General features: G+C 51.2%; 1 long non-coding RNA gene and 1 pseudogene across 1 annotated transcript; both read right to left on the reverse strand.

Annotated features, from left to right (window-relative positions):
• Positions 1–3065: 3065 nt before the first annotated feature.
• On the reverse strand, positions 3066–3865 carry LOC103292095 (translationally-controlled tumor protein-like; annotated as a pseudogene).
• A 5868-nt stretch (positions 3866–9733) lies between these two features.
• LOC129150353 (uncharacterized) lies at positions 9734–13129 on the reverse strand. Its single transcript, XR_008557076.1, has 3 exons — positions 13044–13129; positions 12528–12573; positions 9734–9959 (listed from the first exon to the last, which is right to left on the reverse strand). It is a non-coding gene; the product is annotated as an uncharacterized LOC129150353 (long non-coding RNA).
• Positions 13130–15079: the final 1950 nt, after the last annotated feature.

The raw sequence follows: 15079 nt of genomic DNA on the forward strand, positions 1-15079 counted from the left end.
GACCCACTGTAGTGCTGGCACACAGTAGGCACACAATAAATGGTGCCTGCCATGGGAAAGAACCACCAACCGAAGCCCAAGAGTTTTGACTCCCAACGGTTGGCCCTAAACATAAGCCCTGAGGGCCAAGGTCAGTGTCCAGGACAGAAGGTGACCCCTCTTCTCCTACTATTCCCAGGCTGCCCGTGAAGCACTTACCACACTGGATGTGGCCAGGGGCGACACTGGGGTTGTAGTGGTCCTATTTGGGGAGCATTGGGGAGCTCTGAGGAGGGAGCTGCAGCACCTGTGGGGAGACCCAAACCGAGCCCAGGGCAAGCAGGTGTCACAGCCCATTCTGAGGCCTCGCGCTGCTGCACCTCCAGCCTTTATCTGTGCGGTGCCCTGAGCCTGGAATTCCCATCCAACTACCCCACCTCCGCCCCCCCGCTAGCTAAATCCCTCCTGTCCACCAAGGCCAGGCTCAAATGACACCTTCCCCTGCAGAGGTCATCGTTCCTCCCTGGGCTCCCAGATAGTACCCCGTCATTCATTCACTGAAACACCCACCATCAGTCCTTCAACACACATCGATGGAGCACCTGGCGGGGTCCTGGGGATACGGAGCTTGAACAATAACCACAAAATATAAGTTTCTTCCTCAACAAGCTCAGTCTAGGGAAGGAGACAGACACAGCAGACAAGCACTCCACAGCGTGCTGAGGATGGATGTCTGATAAAGGAGTTATGAGTTGAACCAGGAGGCTACTGTCCAACCAGGACGGAGGTGGGCTGACACTGCGGGCCAGGCTCCCCCACAGATTCTCCTGGGGTCTGTCTGGACCGCTGTACTCCATCTCCATCACAGCGAGCACAGAGGACCGGATGTGCTGCACATAAAGGACCGGATCACACAGCTCAGGCCCCATCTGCCAATACAGGGGGACCTCGGGACACCAGCGCAGAGAGCACAACTTCCCAGTGTCACCTACATTCTCCACTGGGACCGAAAGGGTTAGGGATTTAGTCCCAGGGGAGGGGGAGAGCTCTGCACAGGTGGAACCTGATGCACCCCAGGGACTGCCAGGTAGGTGGGCTGCTTTGGAACTACCTGTTAAACACAAATCCCCACGCCCAATAGGAACCTCTGGTCTGGGGGCCAGGAATCTGTTTGTTTGTTTTTAATCCTTATGCGAGGATATGTTTTTATTGATGTTTTTAGAGAAAGAGAGAGAGGGAGGGAAGTGTTGATGTGGGAGAGAGACATTGATCAGTTGCCTCCAGTACTTGCCCCACCTAAAGATGGGACCCGCAACCTAGGTATGTGCCCTGACTGGGAATTGAACCCACAACCTTCTGGTATACCGGACAGCGCTCCAACCCACTGAGCAACCAGGCCAGGGCCGGAAATCTGTATTTGTAAACAAGCTCTCTGGGCGATGCAGACAGCTGTCAGGTGTGGGGACTTTGGGAGGCTATATGCATCACAAAAGGTTAGCAAAGCTTACTTGTAATCATACTAGAGGCCCGGGGCACGAAATTCGTGCATGGGTATGGTCCCTAGGCCTGGCCTGCAATCAGGGCCATTTTTCCCAGCTGCCTGCAGCCGGCCCTGTCCCGCCCCCGCCCCCCCCCCTCCCCCGCCACCACCTACCCCCGGTTCCCTGTTCACCATCAGGTGATCAGAGCCTGACGGCCGGGAAAAGGGACTGAGATATCAGCCATTCACGCCTGCTCGCCGGCCCCGCACCCACTGTGGGTTGCCCTCTGTGTGTGGGGCGATCGGTGGGGTGGGGGCTTTGGCCTGGTGCCGCCCGCATCCTCTGCCACACACCCCTGGTTCCCTGTTCGTCATCGGGCAATTGGAGCCTGGTGGCTGGGGAAAGGGTCCTAAAGGTGGTCAATGTGCCTCAGAGTGACTGGTAGAGCAGTTGTTCTGGTTATTCCTCCGTTAGGGTCAATTTGTATACTACCCTTTTATTATATAGGATAGAGGCCTGGTGTACAGGTGGGGGCCGGCCTGCCTACCCTGATGGGGGCCCTGGATCAGGGTGGGAGTCTCTACTGAGTCTCCCATCTTTAGTTGGGGCCAGTTGGGGTGAGGAGCCGCAGGTGATTTGTAGGCTGCCATGCCCCGATTGGGGTGGTGATCCCCACTGGGGGGGGCGGGGCAGGGGAGGCCGGCTGGGTGAGGGGCCATGGGCAGTTTGCCAGCAACACCCCTGATCAGGGGTGTGGGGCTGGCTGGGGAGAGGGGCCATGGTTGTTCTGGTCTCTGGTCATTCTGGTCTTTCCACCGTTTCGGTCGCTGGGCTTTTATTATATAGGATATCCACTGGTACAGCCCAATGATGTCCACAGGGACTGGGCCAACCTGTGGTCATGGCCCTCATTTTACACATTTCTATATTTGGGATGGTGCACCCAGTGGGGAGTGTAAGAGGTGTGTCCTCCTGATAAATACAAATTTATACATCCTCATCCTCATCCACCTAGCATATGCACATTTTGTAACTTCCTCTTTTAATTCAAAATGTATTTAGAACATTTTTTTATGCTTTATGATAGAGCATTTTCTTAAAATGTGTTACTCGGCTGTCTGCTTTTTAAACCAAGCACAGCCCTTGTAACTGACAAAAATATGACCAAACTTCAGTCAGGGCCTTTGAGCTCTTTTTTTTTTTTTTTTTTTTTTTGACTGGGCCCTTGTTGGGTCTTGTCCTCCAGAGCAAGAATCTTGTTCAGCCAGTTTCTGGAGAATCCCCCACCCTGGATATCTGGTCAAATTCCTCATCCTCACCATCCCCAGGTGGCGTCTGACCACCTGGCCTGCCTTCAGCAGGAATCCTGTGGAGTTAGTTAACATGAAACCCCCTGAACCCATGACGCTTCCTCTTAGTAATTTTTCATCCACTGACCCCCAGCCTGCTTCCTGGCTAAAAAGCCCCCCGTGTCCCTGCTGTATTTGGAAATAAGTCCCATCCCAGACTGAGGTCTCTTTCCCCCTGTTGCAATCATTCCTGTTTAAAAATCTGCTTTTCCCACTTAAGCTACTGTCCAGCTCTGTTTTTTTTTTTTTTAGTTAGTTTGTTTTTTTAGTTTAAATGCATTTTATTTTTAGACAACCTACATGACATGTTTCTTTCTTAAAAACAATGCCTCCTCTCCAAATGAATCAAGGTCAAAATAAATGAAGAGCTCAAGATACCATCCGTCCCATTTGTCCTAGTCTTGGTGTGTGGATATGGAAAGCAGCAGCCAGTTACGATGACAGGTGATGGAGCCAAACTGCCCGATTTGTTCACATTTTTCCATTTCTAAACCATCCTTAAAGAAAATCATATATGGGGTCACACCATCCTCACCGTCGTCCAGCAGAGCCACCATGCCATCTGGATTCATGTTTTCACCAACAAAGAACGGGGGGTTTTTTGAAATTGGCAAGGATGTGCTTGATTTGTTCTGCAGCCCCTGTCATAAAAGGCTTTACTCTTTCTGCTCTCCGTTCCTCAAGCTTCCCTTTGATTGATATCATGTCATCTTTGATGTACTTCTTGTAGGCTTCTTTTGTGAAGCTGGTTTCCTGCAAGTGATGGTTCATGACAGTGTCACCACCAGTGATGACTGTGCTTTCGGTACCTTCGCCCTCAGGGCCTTCAGCGGAGGCATTTCCACCAAAAAGTAAGTCATCAATGTTACCCTCTGTCCTACTCACCATCTTCCCCTCTACCTCCAGGCACAGCCCGTCTGCGATCTCCCGGATCTTGTAGATATCGGAGAACATCTCATCATGGCTGATGAGGTCTCCGTAGATGATCGTGATGGCGGCTGGAAGGAGCCGGCGGCGCTGCCTTAGCAGGAGCACGGAGCTCGGCATGAGCGTGGTGCAGCCAGAGCGGCACTCGGGGTGGGGGTTGGGGGGCTGTATTTTATTTTTAAATATATTTTTTTTATTGATTTTTAGAGAGAGTAGGAGGGAGAGGGAGACAGAGAAACATCCATGTGAGAGTGGAACATGATTGGCGGCCTTTGGCAAGCCCCCACTTGTGATTGTGCCCTGACCAGAAATTGAACCCTCAACATTTCAGTGCATGGGACAAGGCCCAACGCCCAACCAACTGAGCCACACGGCCAGGGCCAGCTCTGGTTTTCTTTAACAGTTATGTGCGCGAGACCCAGGTAGGAGCCAGTTCCTCGCTGGGCCCCCGGACCTCTCACCCAGGACCCTAGCTGTGTGCCTGGGAAGCCTTTGTCTTCACTCCTGAGCGACAGCTCAGGGTCCACTGATGAGCAGGACTCTGAGCCTGCAGCGCGGTGAGGACTGAGTATACTCTAGAACAGCGATCGCCAACCCGTGGTCCGTGAGGTCCGAAAGGTTGGCGACGGCGGCTCTAGAAGCTAGGGTAGAGCCCGAGGCATCTGTGTGTGTAAGAGGCCAGCCTGGGGAAGGAACAACTGCCGGTTAGAGTCTCCGGTGCTCCTGTGGACAAGGCACAGGCACGCTAATGCAGAATAAAGGAGCCCTCAGTGCACGGGAAACTCCCTTCTCCAACCCCTGGTGACTGACTGCTCCGCCACCTCCGTCTGCTTCCTTTCCTGGTGGCATGACTTTCCCAAGGATAATATGGGATCTCAATGGCCTCTTTGGGGAATGAGATGTCCCCAAACTGGCTCTTCCGAGAACTTTCCTTCCCATCTCCCCTTCTTACCGCTTTAGTTCCCTTGAATCCTCTGATAGGACCCCCTGCAAACCCCTACCTTCTCCATCCCTCTGCCCACCTCTGTTAGACTGTTTCCCTGCCCTCTCCAGCCCCTTGGTCACCTGAATATTCAAACCCCTTTCCCCCCTCTGGGGCTCTGAAGGGCCTCAGGGACCCCCAAAAGCTACTGAGGCTGAAAAGGAAAAGGGCGCATTGGAAACAGACTGGAGAGTCATCCATTCAGATGGATTTGAAGGCATCTAGGCAGCTACTTGTGCGGTCAAGCTGGCGAAGATTGGATAGATTTGTTTATACGTTCTTTTAAGAATGAACTTTGATATCAAAAGTACAGTGATGCAAAACTAGACTGTGGTTTTCTCTCTGTTAAAACAACCAAGTGTTCTTGGATTATTTATCTGCTGTTAACAGGAGATTGTAAAAGATAATCAGCCGCGGGACCGAGACCTTGTCTTATCAGAATGATCTCTTGCACAGTATATTAATCTTTACCAAGTCCTTGGCTGTTGCAAAGGTCTAAGGTTTTTTACATTGTTGACAATCTTGACTTCCCAAAGTCAAATCCTAAGTGAAAGCTTCTTGTTCTTGAACTGACCTTGAGATTTCCCAGAGGACCCCATCCCCTACCCCCAAAGGAAGTTGCAAATAATTTGGTTTATTTGATATGTTAGGTTGCATGGACAGCATTGTCAAATAAGAGATATTTAACCTTCCCTAGGTTATATCTGTATGTGCAAAATGTTATTTCAGAAATTGTGTGGATTTCTAGAAATGGATCAATGTCCTTGCTGTTCATGGCATGTTATGATTTGATGGGAACTTTCCATATTTCCAGTTGTTTTTTTAAATGTTGGGTGTCAGAAATAGCCACATGTGGGGTTTTTTTTGGTGTGGGGGGAGGGGGTCAAATGCACTTGCATCAGATATTTAATCACAGCCATTTTAATCTGATTTATGTTTTTTTACTCTGATTCTTCTCTGAAAACATTTGCAATCAGACCCAGGGCAGAATCCTTCGTGCTGGAGCGAATTCTAGATGAAAATTATTCTGCAGAGGTCAATTACTACTCGTGCTGCCTTTAAATAATCTATTGAGATCAGAGACTTATTTTGAAAGCAAGAATAGCTTTACTTTTGTTATCTTTTTTAAAAGTATGTTTTTATTGATTTTAGAGAGGGGAAAGGAGAGGGAGAAAGAGAAGCATCAGTGATGAGAGAGAATCATAGATCAGCTATCCCCTGCATGCCACCCATTGGGGATGGAGCCTGAAACCTGGGCATGTACCCCAACAGGGAATTGAACCATGCCGTTCTGGCTCACAGGTCAACACTCCATCACTGAGCCACACCGGCCAGGCTACTTTCGGTATCTTTGATTAAAAAAGGAGAGGACTGCAGCCAGCAATTTTGTGTTTCAATGGAAAACTAAAGTACACCCTGCGGGTTCCCCAATGTCTGGCTACAAGTCTCCAAATTAAGGTTTCTCATTATTCTCCTGCCTTCCTGACCTTTGGCCTCACTGAGCACTAAAACCGCCCTTTTCCAGACGTCCAGCAAACAGAAGCTGGACGATTTGATGTAAGCTTCAGAGAAATCTCCACAAAAGATCATGAAGGAGCAACCTTCATGCCTGTTGTGTGGGCCACTCAGAGAGTTCAGTGGAACACCCGATGCCATTGACAATGACCTTGAAACTGCAAAGCAGGAGACGTGTTGGATGGCCGCTGCTGTCCTCCCTCCGTCACCTAAAGATGCTCACAGCTCAGCAGCTAGAAAGCTTCTCAGCGGGCCGCCCTCTGGGTTTCCAGCTACTAATGTCTGTCTTTCTTTTGTTTTTATAGATATTCTCCCATTAACTGACCGGCTGCTACACTACAACCAAGTCTCAACACGTGGTCTGGCTGATCCTTCCTGAGCACAAGGTGACCAAGTGAGAAATGGACTTTGTTCAGAGGAAAGAATGTCCCTTCTTTCCTCGAATAAGACGGGGGACTGACAAGGACTCTTTCCTTGACCAAACTTTAGTCAGGCTCCTCTCAGACCTATGTGACTAGGTCTCGTCCTCAAGAGCAGGAATCCTGTCCTGTTGGTTTAGCCTGAACCCCCACCCTGGATATCTCATCACCATCGATATCTGATCAAGTTCTTCACCCCCACCCTCCGAGGTGTCTGATCACCTGGCCTGCCTTCCAGAGGAATCCTGTTGAGTTGGTTTAGCCAGAATCCCCTCTGCCCCTGATACATCCTTTCAGTAAGTTTCCATCCACAGACCCCTTGCCTGCTCTGTGGCCCTAAGCCCCCCACCCCCATCCCCACCCCGCTCCTGTCCCTGCTGTATCGGGAATTGAGCCCAGTTCCACATGAGGTCTCCTTTCCTCCATTGCAGTCGTTCCTGGTTAGAAGCTGCCATTACTGCTTTAACTACTGTCCGGTTCTGCTTTGACCTTATCCTTTCTGAAAGATTCCCGGCCATTGTGTTAATTCCTCTGCACTGACCTTCCTAGCCGTCCCATTGCTATTCCAGCCAGGAGCTGGGGAGAAAGTGAGATGAATCATGTGGAAGAAACGTCACATCTCAAACTCACCAATCCATCATTTTCAGAATGACAGGGCCTGGGAGTCGGCCAACAACTCATTTATCAAGTCTGAGAACCCCTGATTTAGAGAATCCAAAACTGTTTCGTTGCCGTGTCTAAAACTCTGTGAGTCATCCATTCTAAACAGCTGACTTAAAACCCCGGAATGCCGCCCAATTGCTTTTCTAAACCGAAGTGAGCCAGCTGCTGGACGCCGAGATTACTCAGGTTGCAAATGAACGGGTTGGCTGTAAACCTCAAGCCTGCTATTATCTTCTGTGAGGATCACTTTATCTAAGACAGGGGTGCTGTCAGGTTGAGCATCCAGTCGAAGTTCGAACACGTTCCAGCTTGCAGACTTCCTTCCTCTGCAGAACACCCCAGTCCTCATAGTGTATGCTTTTCAAAGTGTTTTTATATCCATCACCCGCTATAGCCTCAGCACATCCCATGTTGCAGAGTGGGAAAATGAGACAGAAAAGCATCTTGCTTAAGATTAAGGTCACACACACACACACACACACACACACACACACGCGCGCGCGCGCGCGTTAGCGGCGCCGGGACCTGAACCAGGTTCACAGGCCCTGAAGTTCAGGGCCGTCTCCCAGCCGAACTGGTTCCATATTGGCAGCATTAGAGCTTCTCATGGGAACGGGGACATCCTGAGGACGGGGACTGGGACTCCTGTATGACCCGCACTGCTTGGCCTGGCGCCTGGCTCCTGGAGCAGATCCCAATGTGGACAGCGTCCTCCCATGGTTTCACTGCTTCTCATAGTAACCCGTGAGGGAAGTACTACAAACTCCCCGTCCTGTGTGTGAAGAGACGGGGACACAGAGAAGTCAAGGAGTTTGCCCCAGGAACCACAGCAGCGCAAAAGGGTACCAACCCCAGAGCCCACCTCTTTGCCCAGGAAAGTGTGCTGAATCAACGTGGCTGCCCTGCTTCAGATGGCGCCCAGGCAAGGTTTCAGTTCAGACCTTGGCAGGCCTGCCTGCTGTCCCAGGAGGGGACAGTAACTCGTCAGTGGCATCCACAGGCTGCCCCCAGGCCTGCAGGCCACAGACGAGGCAGCTGAGGCAGGGCCCCTTCCCCGTGGCCTGACGGCGTGGGTGAGGGCGAGCCCTCCGGGGAAGGAAGAAAACACAGTGATGCTGGCAAGGCTGATAACATTCATTTAACAACCAGACAGTCCCGACAGCTGCCCCGGGCTCCGCGGGCTGGTCTCTACATGCCAGGCAGGCCGCTAAGCTGCCCGTCATCTCTCACAGCACCTTGTGAAGGTGGTATTAGAACCCCGTGTTACAGTAAAGAACCTGGGCTCAGAGAGGTTCAATAACTTGTTCCCAAGATCCCTCCCCCAGGAGTCGGGAGAGCCCAGAGCGGGCAGCCCTTGTGTGCGGGACCTGAGCCACACTCCTGACTGCTGTTAGAGCGTTTCTCTCACCAGCCTTTCCTGGGGCTCATTTCCCTCATAGAGTCAAGAAGAACATACTTACCTTTGTTTTTTTAATCCTCACCCGAGGACATTTTTATTGATTTTTAGAGAGAGGGGAAGGGAGATTAAGAAAGAAAGAAAGAAAGAAAGAAAGAAAAAGAAAGAAAAGGAAAGAGAGAGGGAGGAAGAGAGAGAAAACAAACATTGATGTGAGAAACATTGATTGCCTCCCACACGCACCTGAAACCTAGGCGTGTGCCCTGACCGGGAGTCCAGCCGGAGACCTTTGGGTGGATGGGATGACGCTGTTACTGACTAAACCACCCTGGCCAGGGCTCCGGCTGCTCATCTTGCTTTACTTATTTTCCATAGAACATGCGCGGTTTCACTTGGGCACTTGGTGTTAATGGGGAATTGCGGGCAGTGTTGCTGCGGAAAACCTTTCTCTCCACGCTTTGAGGTGTGGGGAAGGAGGGCCTGGGAATTGAACTGGTGGCAAAAGACAGATTAACAGGAGAAAAGGCACATGACATTTACTAATATTTACATGCCCGGGAGTTCACAGATAAGACGTGAAACTCAAAGAAGTGGTTCGACTCGGGCTTATCTACGCTCTGAGCAAAGGGAAGAGGGTTTAGACCTCAAGGGACAATTAATTGGGGGAAATGACTTGGAAATATAGGAGGAAACCAGTGGAAGATAAGGGCTATATTAGTAAAGTCTGTTTATGCAAATTCGTCTTGGGGTTGACGCCCCATCTTTGAAGATAAGAGCTGTTCTCCTCTCCCTGGTACGAGGGCAGGGACAGGGGTGTGGGCGCCTTCTTCAAAGGGAAACTTAGGCCCTTTTAGGCGATAAGGGAAGAACAGAGACCTTGGGTGTCTGTCAATTCTCAATTGCCTTCGGCTCGAACTCATTCTTATGCCAATGTGGCATGTCTTGGGGTGGCACATTCTGGTCCCTTTAGAGGCCACGGAGCAAAGGAGTGACAAGGGGTCTAGTGTGGGGTCTCCTGGCTCTCAGCCCACAGCTCCTTGACTGCCCTGCCCTGCTGCCCGTCATGTTTTCACTTCTCAAGAGCAGATCCACGTTCTCCTCCTCCTCTCCCTGGTGGGGGACTTCCCAGAGAAAGAATCCACGTCGCGCTGACTCACGGGGCACCTGGGGACGATGTCAGGGTGAAGGTGGTGTCAGCGTGGAGCCGGCTGTCCTGAGCATCTCTGGAGCGCTTGTTAGTTCACCCAACTATTTTTTAAAAATATATATTTTTATTGATTTCAGAGAGGAAGGGAGAGGGAGAGAAAGATAGAAATATCAATGGTGAGAGAGAATCATTGATTGGTTGCCTCCTGCACGCCCCCTACTGGGGATCAAGCCCACAATCTGGAATCGAACCCGGGACCCTTCAGTCCACCGGCTGACGCTCTATCCACTGAGCCAAACCAGTTAGGGCTACAACCTGCATTTTAAACAGGTTCCCCCAGGGATTCGTGGGAGGGCGGCTCGGGACGCAGGCTTCCCGTGGCTTCCCCTCCAGAGCCGGGCCTCTGCTGCTTCTGGCTGAGTGAGTGGCCTCGGGTGGTTCTCACAGAGCCTGCTTCCTCGTCTGTAATGAGGTGTCAGCGAGAAAGGGATGTAAGGTCCTTAGCATAGAGAACTGGGCCTTCCCATCTCCCTCTTAGGAAACCAGGTGGATTCTTCCTCTTCCTTCTGAGATGCATTTCCGGGACCTGGGGTGCTCAGGGCCAGGGAGGGGCACTTCCCGCAGGCCGTCTGCAAAGCCCAGACCAGCCGGCTCATCTCAGGCTGGATCCTTGAGGGCAGCGGATAGTCTGGGCTTTGGCTTGCCTCAGCCCAACCTAGCTCCTGGAGGGGACTCCAGAGGAGAATGACCTTCAACCCACTTCCAAGGCCTCCTGGGAGTAGGGCAGTGTTCTTGGGAGGGGTGGCTGATTTGTGATTGTCGTGAGGGAGGGGCTGGGAGGCGATAAAATGTGTTCCCTTTCCAATCTGCACACCTACCCCTTCCGCTCTGTCCCAAACTTCTCACCAACCGTAAGTACTCATCAAGAAAGAGGTGAGGGCTGCCCAGCCGGTGTGGCTCAGTGGTTGAGCATTGACCTATAAACCAGGAGGTGACGGTTTAATTCTGGGTTAGGGCATATGCCCAAGTTTCCAGCTTAGTCCCCAAGAGGGGAGTACAGGAAGCAGCCAATCGATGATTCTCTCTCATCATTGATGTTTCTATCTCTCTCCCTCTCCCTTCCTCTCTGAAATAAATAAAAACTTAGAAAAAAAAAAGGAAACAAAATGAAAGAGGTGATAGCTTGGTAAAAAATTCCCATTCATGGAATTCATAAACACCCCAAGAGGTAGGTGTGATCACCCCTGTTTATGGATCACAAATTGAGAATCACAGAAGTAGAGTCACTAATCCAAGGTCACACAGCTGGGAAATAGCTCAGTTGAGAGAAATAGAATGAGCTTTCTTATCAATTTTCATTCATTCATTCATTCACTCATCCATTCATTCATCCATCCATCCATCCATCCATCCATCCATCCATTCATACATTCAACAGATATTTTACATGTCTCCAGCTTTGTTCTGGTTGCTGGGGATGTTGTGGTCCCTGCATTCTGAGTGTTTGTATTCTAGGTGAGCGCTGGAGTGAGAGAAATTGAATAAGGGATGAAGAAAACCACCAGGAAGTATAAACCAGAGAATTAGAATTAAGGCAGAGAGACAGGGAGTAAGTAAGGGTGATGGTGGTTTGGGGCGGGGGCGATGCTTCCAGTTGGGAGCACAAGGACGTTTTCCTGAGGGAGTAACTGTCAGCTGAACTCTCTTGCAAAGAGCTCTGGCAAGTACCTTCCCCGAGAGGCTCCAAGGTGGGCAAGGCTTGGCCAGGAACCCAAGGCAGAGAGTGAACAGGGAGGAATCCCTCAGCCTGCCTTCTCAGCTTCAAGTTTTCACAAACTGTTTTAAAATCTCTTCTTTATTTTAAGTGAAAAAACTAAAACAAACAAACAAAGAAATTCCGAGCATCCTAAGCTAGAGAGAGCCAGTCAGTCCCTGACTCTGGGTTGTCCAGACTGCCCCAGGGTCAGGCTGGCTCTTTGCTGACCTCAGTAGTGAGCGAGGATGCAGGGACCCCAAGTGTAAATGTCCTCATTGACCCTCCAGGGACACTGAAATGTGTGGAAGGGACAGGAGCCCCAGCCCCACCAGCACATCACCGTGAGGGGAGGATGTGTGGGGAGCAAGATCCAGCTGGAAAAACAGGCGGAGACGTGGAGAGGCATCAGCTTGGGCCTGGCCCCACACCCCAGAGGTGAGACCCTGAATCCGGGCGACCCATGGATTGGGTCAGCCAATGGTGGGAAGGGGCTCTGAGTGGGAGAAAGTGCCCCAAATGTGAGCGCTCTATTTGAGCACTATTGTTATTGTCCGTAAGATTATTACTCACTAGCTCTTTACCCAGGTTTCCTGCCTTGCCACACCCAACCTCACCTCCTGGTCCCTGGGCGTGGCTATTCTCCCCTTAAAGGGGCACCCAGGGCTGAGTCACCAATTGTCCTAGTAAAGAGTGTGGGAGGTAGGCTGGTGAGACAGGGCTCTGGAGCCAGAGAGACCTTCGTTCAAATCCCAGCCCTGCCACTTATCAGCAAGTGACTCATCCTAAAGTTTCAGTTTCTGCAGCTGGAAAGTGCAGGTGCCCCAAGGGAGTGGAGAGGAGCGGGTAAGTGGGCAGCACAGGTGTTCAATGTCCCTTCTGCCCCTCCCACGGGTGTCCCTTTGCAGAAACTGACCTCAGAGGGACAGGAAGCTCAATGAATGCGTCCTTCTGTCTGTCTCCTACATCCAGGGGTCCATGAGAGAGAGGGACAGACAGAGGTGCCTGTGAGTCTTCTCCAATCCCAGTGATGGGAACCTGGCTCAGAAGGAGAGCTCACAGGTGGGAAGGGCTTGCCTCACTCCAGGGACTCAGTTCTGGTTGCCCTGAGACCCCATCTCTCCTCTTGGTCCAAAGTTCCATGTCTTTACCAACCTGGGATTCATTCATTCATTCATTCATTCATTCATTCATTCAACAAATACCTACTAATACCTACTATGTGATCACCAGGCCCTTCCCTAGGTTCTTAGCTCACAGAGGGAAGAATTACGGACACAGCCCTGCTCCTGACCCAGCCCTGGGATTGCCCACCCAACACCAATCCTATCAATAATCTCAACAGCCCCCATCTTAGCAGCTACGCATCCCTTAGAGACATTGACCCTGCCCTGTCTGAGAGGTAAATAAGTCCCGAGGAATCTAAACCGACCTGGGTAATCACTGGGGCCACATGGTTTCGGGTGGCCGGTCCTGAGTGGGAGGGCTGCGGGGTGGTGGTGGTAAGGCTAATTAAAAAGAGATACAAAAGAGACAGCATTTTCTCTGCTGGATGTTGACATGTCCTGGCTCGAGGTCTGGATCACAGCTGCCGCCTCGGAGCCAGGAGGAGCCACCTGGAAGCCAACCTAACCAACACAGAGAGGGTGGCCAGCCGGGAGCGGGAGAGAAACCAGGTGCTGATAACATCATCAAGCCACTAAAGAGCCACCTTCCCCCTGGACTTACTGTCATATGAGCTCATAAATGCCCTCATTGTTGAAGCCCATTGAGTCACAGTTTTCTGCTGGAAGCTTCCTGATTAGCATAAACAGGGCGGGGTGCAGGGGGGCAGAGTGGGAAGGGTCTGGGGTGGCATCCTGGCTCTGCCTTTTGCTGGTTGCGGGACCTCCGGCGGTTCCTGTCTCCATTCTGAGCATCAGGTTGTTCAATTTTAAAAGGGGGATAAATGCCCATTCCTGCCAACATTGACATTGTCAAAGCCACAGAGCCCGGAACATGGGAGCTCTGGTGGACCGTGGAATCATCAGCTCTCGATCCTGGATAAAGTGGACATCATGCATGAGGATCTAAGTGAACAGCTGCACAGTCATTCAGAGGAAGAGAGGAGTTGGGTGGAAAGAGGGGAACATTGATGAACTATTCTCCTCCTGATTTACTAGTCGCTTGTGGGGGGCACTGCAGATGTGGTTATAGCTAGTAGCCACAGCAACAATGCAGCTAACATTTAAAGAGGGGTTACCATGTGCCACGCACTGTGCTAAGAGCTCAGGCATTCATCCTGTTGAAAACATTAACCTCATCGGATTTTCTTCTTAATTTCATTTATACTTCACACACAAGGAAAGCAAGATCCCTCCTGGAAGGTTACATGGCTAGCCAGCAGTATAACTAGAACTTGAACTTGGGGCCCATAGTTCTTCATTCCTATTATACTGCCTCGTATGAGGCACTGAGCCTCACGTAGAAGGAAAACTGCGTGGCCAGCTATTTCTCATCTGTGTGCCACAGGCTGGAGGTTGTGGGTGGCTCCAGGTGCCTCAGCCCTGCTGCTGGAGACATGGCTACTTACCTATGAATGACAGATTGTGGATCCTTATATGAAAAAGCTATCCATTCATCCATCCTCCATCCATCCATCATCCATCCATCCTCCATCCATCCATCCTCCATCCATCCATCCTCCATCCATCCATCCATCCATCCATCCATCCATCCATCCATCCATCCATCCAAACTCAGTTTCCCTAGAAGCCAAGCCTGAGACGAGGATTCTTGGCAAGCGAAGGATGTATTGAGGGAGTGCTCTCAGGAGAAACCTGTAAGGGAACAAGGGAAACAGGATAGGCCAGGGGACAAAGCAAGCAAAGAGGTGGTTCCAGAAGTCTCCCCTCAGCCTGATGCCAGGAGCAGCTCTGGGCATGCACTGTACCACCCAGGTGGTCCCACGCAGACGGGGGTGGGCAATTATACGTTCCCGGGTATTATACTCCACATGCATTGGTTAGAGGTGGGTGATGTGGAGGGTAGGGGGGATAGGCAAGGTAGTTTCCCAGCAGACGCGGTCAATCCTTAAGAGGCAGATGTGAACACTTCACAGCCAACATCTGGCTTAGCTGGGAGTAGGGGAACTGGGCCAGAAGGGGCTCTGAAGTGGAGCACTAACAACATCTGCCACAATCTCCATTTGATCCGTTAGCATGAATGGAACACCATTACGTAGAGGAGCAGAGGAAACAAAGATGTGAGAGACACGGCCTCCGTCCTCCGGGAGCTCCAGTCTAGTTGGGAGAGATCAGAGAAGTCCAGACGATGATAAGTCGACTCAGGGTACAGCTTGGTAAATTGCAGACCCATAAAGTGCTATGGGAGCTCGGAGGAGGGAGTGAGGCCTGGGAGCCAGGAGGAATCAGCCAGGGGAGACTTGTGTAGGAAGCAACCCTTGGAGCCCGAGGAGCCTGGGGAGGG

Source organism: Eptesicus fuscus, chromosome 9 (assembly GCF_027574615.1).
Source record: "Eptesicus fuscus isolate TK198812 chromosome 9, DD_ASM_mEF_20220401, whole genome shotgun sequence".
NCBI classification, from domain to species: Eukaryota; Metazoa; Chordata; class Mammalia; order Chiroptera; family Vespertilionidae; genus Eptesicus; species Eptesicus fuscus.